The 8,542-nt window shown below is 36.8% G+C and overlaps 1 protein-coding gene across 1 annotated transcript in view; it reads left to right on the top strand.

The window, feature by feature from the left end:
* Positions 1–8,542, top strand: part of LOC116084286 (vomeronasal type-2 receptor 1-like) — a 152,580-nt gene that overhangs the window by 77,411 nt on the left and 66,627 nt on the right. Inside the window, exon 2 of the mRNA XM_031361145.1 lies at positions 7,870–7,975. The gene's annotated coding sequence lies outside the window, so the exon portion shown is untranslated. The remainder of the gene's footprint in view (positions 1–7,869; positions 7,976–8,542) is intronic.

Genomic DNA, 8,542 nt, shown 5'->3' on the forward strand with positions numbered 1-8,542 from the left:
TTTACTGGTCCTTTAAGTTGGAGGTCTTCACTCTCTTCTATACCTATTATCCTTAGATTTGGTCTTATTGTGTCCTGGATTTCTTGGATGTTTTGGGTTAGGGTCTTTTTGTTTTTTGCATTTTTCGACTGTTCTGTCAATGTTGTCTATGTTATCTTCTGCTCCTGAGATTCTCTCTTCTATCTCTTGTATTCTGTTAGTGATACTTGCATCTATGTTTCCTGATTTCTTTCCTAAGATTTCTAATTCCAGAGTTGTCTCTTTTTGTGATTTCTTTATTGTTTCGACTTCCATTTTTAGGTCCTGGATGGTTTTACTCAATTCCTTTACCTGCTTGTTTGTGTTTTCCTGCAATTCCTTAAGGGATTTTTGAGTTTGCTCTCTAAGTGCTTCTACTTGTTTACTTGTATTCTCCTGTATTTCTTTAAGGGGGTTATTCGTGTCCTTCTTAAGTTCCTCTATCAGCATTGTGAGATATGATTTTAGATACAATTCTTCCTTTTCCGGTGTTTTGGGATATCCAGGACTTGCTGCAGTGGGAGTACTAGGTTCTGATGAACCCAAGTAGTCTTGGTTTCTGTTGGTAGGATTCTTGCGTTTGCCTTTCACCATCTCTTGATTTTTAATGTTAGATGTTCTTAGTGACTCTTACCAGAGCTTGTCCTGTCCCTGACGCCCTGCAAGACCCCTGAGATTTGTGGGGCCTGTGCCTCCCAGCTGGCTGCTCTGGTCTTAGAAACTCACAGGAGAGAAGATGGTGGCTCTCACCGGCGACTCCGGCTCAAGGAGGTCCCTGGAGGCAGGCCCTCCACTTGCAGGGAAAGGGGCAGCTAAGGTCGCTGTTCCACTTCTGTCACTTGGAAGCTGAGAGGATCCTGTCCCTGCTGCCCTGCGGCTGCCCTGTGACTCATGGGGCCTGTGCCTCCCGTCTAAAGATGATTTTCTATGTATTCTTCTGTTCCGTAAATTTTCGCGTGTGGGCATGGTGGTAGAATCATGATTCTTAAGGCTTAATTATCCAATCAGATTTATATAACAATAAGATCACAATTTACAAGATGCCCATACAATAATTTCAGAGCCAAATGGTAAAGACAATGCTTTAGCCCAATTATTCTAACCTTGTGAAAGTCTTAGCTACTGTGGCTGTTTAAAACCACATAGGGTCAAGATCATCTTCCTGTTCATCTGCCTCCATGTAGACTTCCCCCTCCTCTCTTCTAACCTTTCTAACCCCCAAACTTCTAGCTCTGCCTCCCTATTTCTGTCCAATTACAGGCCTTTCACTGCCCTATTGTGATTCAACAGAAAATGCTGCAACATATTGTCACTCTTCTTTGAAAGTCTGGTAGAATTCTGTTCTAAAACTATCTGGCCCTTGGGTTATTTTGTTGTTGTTGTTTGGAGACTTTTAATGTCTCCTTCTATTTCTTTAGGGGTTATATGGCTATATAAGTAGTTTATCTGATCTTGATTTTACTTTGGTAAGTAGTATCTGTCTAGAAAATCATCCATTTCATTAAGATCTTCCAATTTTGTAGAATAAAGGCTTTTGGAGTAAGACCTAATGATTCTTTGAGTTTTCTCATTGTCTGTGGTTATGTTTCCCTTTTCATTTATAATTTTGTTTATTTGGATACTGTCTCTCTGTCTTTTGGCTAGTTTGGTAAAGGGTTTGTCAATCTAGTGTATTTTCTTAAAGAACCAGCTCTTGGTTTTACTGATTCTTTGTTTCTAACTGGCTGATTTCAGCCCTGATATTGATAATTTCCTGCCTTTTACTCATCTTTGGTGTGCTTGCTTCTTTTATTTTCTAGAGCTTTGAGGAATACTTTTAAATTATTTGTAGGAGAATTTTCTAATTTCTTTATGGAGCCACTTAGTGCTATCAACTTTCTCTTAGCACTGCTTTTATTGTGTCCCATAAATTTAGGTTTGTTGTGCCTTTCTTTTCATTGAATTCTAAAAAAGTCTTTAATTTCTGTCTCTATTTCTTTTGTGACCCAGAGTTAATTGAGTAGAGAGTTGTTCAATTTCTATGAGTGTGTAGGTTTTCTGTTGTTTCTATTGCTGAAGCCCAGATTTAATTTATGATGATCTTATAAGATAAAAGGTATTATTTCAATTTTCTTCTATTTATTAATGTTTGCTTTGTGACTGTATGGTCAATTTTGGAGAAGTATTCATAAAGTGATGAGAAGAATGTATATTCTTTTGTGTTTGTGTGAAATATTCTATAAATGTCTGTTAGGTCCATTTGATTCATAATGTCTGTTAGTTTCATTATTTCTCTGTTTAGGTTTTGTCTGGATACTCTGTCAATTGGTGAAAGTGTGATGTTGAAGTCTCCCACTAGTAATTTCTGGGGCTTGATGTGTGAGAATGTCAAGATGCACATCTGCTACATAAGAGCAGGGAGGTCTAGGTCCAGTCTGTGTATGTTCTTTGGTTGGTGGTTCAGTCTCTGAGAGCCCCAAGGGTCCAGGTTAGTTGACTCTGTTGGCCTTGATATAGAGTTCCTATCCCCTTTGGGACCATCAATCCATCCTCTTATTCTTCCATAAAAGTCCCCAAGCTCCTTCCACTGTTTGGCTGTGAATGTTTATATCTGTGTGAGTCAGATGCTGGGTGGAGCCTCTCAGAGGACAACTTTCTCATATCTGCAAGCATAACAGAGTAACATTAATAGTATTAGGGATTGGTGTTTGCCCATGAGATTGGTCTTAATTTGGGCCAGTTACTGATTGGCTATTCCCTCAGTCTCTGCTCTATCTACCACACCTGCTTTAATTTTAGACAGGATAAATTTTGGGTTGAAAGATTTGTGGGTGAGTTGGTGTCTCTATCATTCCACTGGGGTTCCTGTCTGGCTACAAATAGATGACCTATTCAGGTTCCATATCCCCAAAGTTGTGAGTCACAGCTAAAGTAACCCTCATTAATTCTTGGACACCTCCCTTATACCAGATATCAGTCTTGTCCTGGAGATGCCCCCACCTCCTCACCCCTGTCAGTTGCAGATTTCCATTCATTTATGTTGCCATCTAGCCACCTCTCCTGTCCTTTTCCACACCTGATCCTGAATCCTCCATTCCCCTCTTCATCCCACTTCCCTCCCATGGTGGCGCACGCCTTTAATCCCAGCACTTGGGAGGCAGAGGCAGGCGGATTTCTGAGTTCGAGGCCAGCCTGGTCTATAGAGTGAGTTCCAGGACAGCCAACACTATACAGAGAAATCCTGTCTCAAAAAACCAAAAAAATAAAAAAATAAAAAATAAAAAATTAAAAAATAAAAAAGATTTATTCATTTCCTCTTTAAAAACCTTTATCATCTTTATAAGATTGGAATTGGAATCTTTTTATTGTGATTTGGTTGTGTTAGGATGTCTAGGACTAGCTGTAGTAGAATAGCTGTGCTTTGGAAGTGTCATATTGCCCTGACTCTTATTGATTGTGTTCTTTTGATGGCCTTTTGCCATCTGGATGGTTTTGGTCCCTGGATGTACTTGTTGTAGTATATATTGGAAGCAGGTGAACCTCAATGGTTCTGGTATGTCAGGTCTCTGATGGGTATCCTTGAGTTGTATGGTTCTAGGCCTGCAGTTCTCTATGATTCTAGACTCACATGTCTGAGGATCATGGAAGGAGATGTGGTAGGAGAATGGATGTCTCACGTGGATGATAGGCTGCTCAGGGCAGCTTGGCTAGACCAAGAAGACACATAGAATGGAGAAGTTGGTTTGGGGAAGGGAAGCTTACCTGTATGGTTCAGGAGTCTGATGGTCATGGAGGACTGGTAGCAGGAGAATGCACTAATGAAATTTCAAAATAATTTTAAATTACATTTTCTTTTTTTTTAAACTTTTATTGCATTATGATGAGAAAAGTTACATAATTTCAATTCATCTGAATTTGTTAACATTTAAAAACATATTTTAATTAAATAGAATTGAATCACATTCTTGTTTCCCTTTTGTACCACCGCTCCTCCTAGAGACCCCCTTCAATACCTACAATATCTTTTTTGTCATATTCCTTAAAATTTATAATATAAAATATTATAACAATAAAAATAAGTATTATAAAAGTTGTTTGATATAAAACAATAATCAATTTAACAGTCTTATGTAGATGCTCATCTACAGCAATAGTGAAAATACATTTTTCTCAATATAAATTTTAAATAACTCCAAACATATTGACTGTATACTTAAAAGTAATACATCACTACTAGTATTTTCTTAAATGAACATGAATATATAAAGTCTTTTTGTTTGTTTTGTATTTAGTAGAGTTTAAAATCTTGGCTCTTACTGTGGTACAAGCCCCAAATAAGAACAATTTTTACACATTGTGTTTTATTGTAATAAGGCTGTATTTCAATGACCCTCACATCACCAAAGGACTTTACCTCCATCGTAGCTAAGCTGAGAGTTGACAGTTCTGCTGCACCAAGAAGTGAATTGTGGGCTTGATTTTTGGATACAGAGTTCCTGCTATGGTCAAAGCTATTTGACTTGAGTGAGTGATTTTATTCTCAGTCCACAGAGAACAGGTTACATTCATTTAAGAAATGGTGTAGGTATTAAGATGGTCTATCCATAAAGTCATTCGCCAACTGTTTCAAAGAACAATGGTTCTGCTTGGAGGATGGCACAGACATTAGGTAAGGGTAAAAATTTTGTTCATTAGCTGTGATAATTTGGAAAAGAATTCATCTCAGAGAAAAAGTAATTTATAAAGTCCTCTTCTTCAAACTTGATAGAAGAGTTACAGATGTCAAGCAAAGCATTCAGTCTCATTTTGTTGTTCTCTTACAAGCAACCTCCCTAGTTAATTGTCTATGTTTCTTTTGGGTATATAAATACTTTTGAAATATATAAGCTGTCCTGAAAACCAAAGTATAGTGTAAAAACATGAAATAAACAATACTACTAATAGGCTGAGATAGGAGAAACAAGATTTCAATACCCTTATGTTGTATACAGCCAGACACTGTCACAAACATACAAGCTGATAGTGTATGTACATTGTACAATATTGGACCTATTTCTACAATTACCAAATTAGAGAGATCATTGGATGACAATCAACAAATTTCCAATTCCTCATATTATTGGATTTCAATCGATTAGGATATGTTGGTAATATTAATTTTCAAATTAATATATTAAGAAAAAGTAATTGTCACTTCCTGTTATTTTTGTTGTAAAAGGTGGAATTAAGTTTTTGTGCATTTGTTGAAAGATTACCTTCTTGCTTCTTCTAGGGTGTAGTTTTGCTCCTTATGTTGGTGTTTTACATCTCTTATCCTTTATAGGGCTGGATTTGTGTAAAGATATTGTGTAAATTTTGTTTTGTCATAGAATATCTTGTTTTCTCCATCGATGGTAATTGAGAGTTTTGCTGGGTATAGTAGCCTGTGCTGGCATTTGTGTTCTTGTAGGGTCTATATGACATCTGCCCAGGATCTTCTAGCTTTCATAGTCTCTGGTGAGAAATCTGCCATAATTCTGATAGGCCTGCCTTTTTATGTTACTTGTCTTTTTTCCCTTACTGCTTTGAAAACTCTTTCTTTGTTTAGTGCATTTGGTGTTTTGATTATTATGTGACGGGAGGAATTTCTTTTCTGGTCCAGTCTATCTGGAGTTCTGTAGGCTTCTTGTATGTTCATGGGCATCTCTTTCTTTAGGTTAGGGAAGTTTTCTTCTATAATTTTGTTGAATTTTTCTTTCAGTTAGTGGAAACGGATGTTTTTATGTATTCATTGGCCATTTGTGTTTCACTTTTTCAACTGTGTCTCTTAACTAATTCTGCCCATTTTTTGCTTGAGTGGTTTGATTTCTTGTTTAATATTTTCATACTGTTCATATTTTATACATTATTCTTCTGTCAAATGTCTAGGTTTTCTTTAGTAGTCTGAATCTTTTATTAATTTGTTTTATCTATCTTGTGACATGCTATTAAATTTAATTTCTATTTTATTGAGTTTTTTTTTAACTTACACCCATCAGTGTAATCATTCTACATTTCTCATTTTGTGTTGTTCCCTTATCTGGTTTTATTATCAGGGTAATATTGAGTTCAGTATTTGGTATCTTCCTTTCTTCTCTGTGCCTTGGTAGTCTGAGCACACCAGTATTAGTTCTTCAAAAATTTGGTAGGATTTCATAGTGACTACGTCTGCACTATTTTTAGCTAGAATTTTTAAAACTGGTGATTCTACATGGTTTCTTTATTCTGTTAAAATATTTGTGTCATTGCTTTAATTTTGATATATAATATGAAACTAAACCTTCATTGATTTATTCTAATATTTGTCAATTAAGCAAATATGTATTTTTAGGGTACATGCACAGGATTTTATTTTTTCATTTGCATATTCTGTAATTTTTTTAATCTCTGAGTGTATTTATCTTAGCCTTTTCTCTGTTTCCTTTGATAATCTTGAGCATGAACTTGCCCATCTTGTTCATTCAAAGAATCTATTCTTTGTTTAATTTATCCTGCACACTGGCTCTTTCTCATATTTGTTTCTTAACTATTTCTTTCTATTATATACCCATCCAAATGGAGGTGCATACATGCTACTCTTATATTTTATCTCATCTTACCTACAATGTCTATCAAGAAAAAAAAAGAATAATGAACATTTGATGACTCAGAGAGAGGAACTCTTAAACACTGCTGGCAAGCATGTGAGCTTGTATAGTCACTATGAAAATTATGTTTAAAAATGTATCTCAAAAGACTAAAATGAGATCTAACATATTATTCAGCTATATTGTTCATAAGTGTGCCCAAAGAATTATAAGTCAGTATAGTGCAGATATATTTGCCCACTTATTATAATCACTGCTCTATTCATAATAGTCAGGAGATGTAAACAGCTTAGATAGCCATCAATAGATTAATGGTTAAAGAAAGTATGAGAAATTTACATTGGGATTTTATCTATTAAGGAAAGTAGTATTATGACATTGTAACAAAGTGAATGGAAATGGGGATCATTATGTAAAGTGAAATAAGCTAAAATCATAAAAACAAATACTACAAAAGTGTTTACTAAAATATTTCCAAACCAATAGGAGACACAAGTTCTTGCCCCATGACCCTGCAATCCCAGGGTAGTGACATACAAGGGTCATAACCATAATTGGTCAAAAAAGAACACTCAAGTCCCTACCCTGCCCCACAGCAGGTATTATAATGATGAGTGAATATGTGATGGTGAGATGAAAAAGATGGAGCATGAAATGGAGAAATGGGAGATAATGTGAAGCTGAGTGGATAGTGCACTGTGGAGAGAGGTTGAACTGGTGATGCAATCATGGTGAGCAACAGGAAGATATGAAGAGTCTGATCAACCAACTGATATCAAGGTGATATCCAAGTGCCACATCTCAGTCCATGACCCTACCAACACTGAGGTGATGTCTATGGCCCATGTTGTCATCTCAGGCCATTGAGATGTCATTGATCTGGGCTACTGCCTAAGACTATGTTGATAGCTGGAGACCATATTGATTCCAAGATCTGATTGACCTATTTTGCCAGGGGTCGTATTGGTATTCTTTTCTAGGCTCCAGTTGAGGTTCATGGTCAAATTACAGCTTGGGACTGTGCCCATGTTCTGTACTGCCACCTGAGACCATGTGGATGTCTGGAGGTTATGCTGTCACTGGGGGTCGGGTCAGGAATACTGAACTAAGTGACTTGTGATGCCAAATGAGACCCTAGTGACATCTGAGCTTGTGCTTCCCCTGGGGCCCATATCAGGGTTTGTGGTCCCATTACAGCAAAGATTAGTGTTCATGTTTGAGACCTGTGTTACTACCAAGGGTCATTCATATCTCCCTTCACTTCCAGCCTGGCTTTTTCAGCATTCTGTCTTGGCCCACCCCAACAAGGAACTGCTGGAGCATATGAAGGTGCCAGTGTACCGATCCAAAGATGCAGGATCTTCATGAATAAGGTAAAAATAGGTTATCAAGGATGATCCAGTATTGATAATAAACAGAGGCTTGCACCAGATCAGTGACTCATTGCAGTGACCATTTGCACCTAAAGTTGTTTGGGCAAATGGACATAGTATGAGGTATATCATTACACCCTGCAGCTTCCACAGTGAGATGATGATGATGTTGGTTGGTTAGTTGATTGCTTGATTGGTGGTTTTGTTTTGTTTTTGTTTTGTTTTATATTTCTTGGTTTTTGTTTTGGTTGAGGGAGAGCTTACAAGGGGAAACTTGATATGCAGGGATGAGATGAGGAGGACTGTGATGCATTATGTGAAATTCATAAGGAATCAATAAAAGTGTTTAAAAAGGTAATTGCAAACCCAAGTATTGCTGTGGCTATTAATTTGGTGGTTTTATGGGACTCTTAACTGTGGGAATGGGTGTGTCTCTGACTCTTACCTGCTTTTGGGACTCTTTTCCTCGTACTGCTTGTCCAGCTTCAGTGTAAAGACTCTGGCTTTGCTGTATTGTATTTTTTCTGTTTGATTGTTGTTTCTTTTTTTTTTTTTTTTTTTTTTTTT

The sequence above is a fragment of the Mastomys coucha genome, unplaced genomic scaffold (assembly GCF_008632895.1).
Source record: "Mastomys coucha isolate ucsf_1 unplaced genomic scaffold, UCSF_Mcou_1 pScaffold9, whole genome shotgun sequence".
NCBI lineage: Eukaryota > Metazoa > Chordata > Mammalia > Rodentia > Muridae > Mastomys > Mastomys coucha.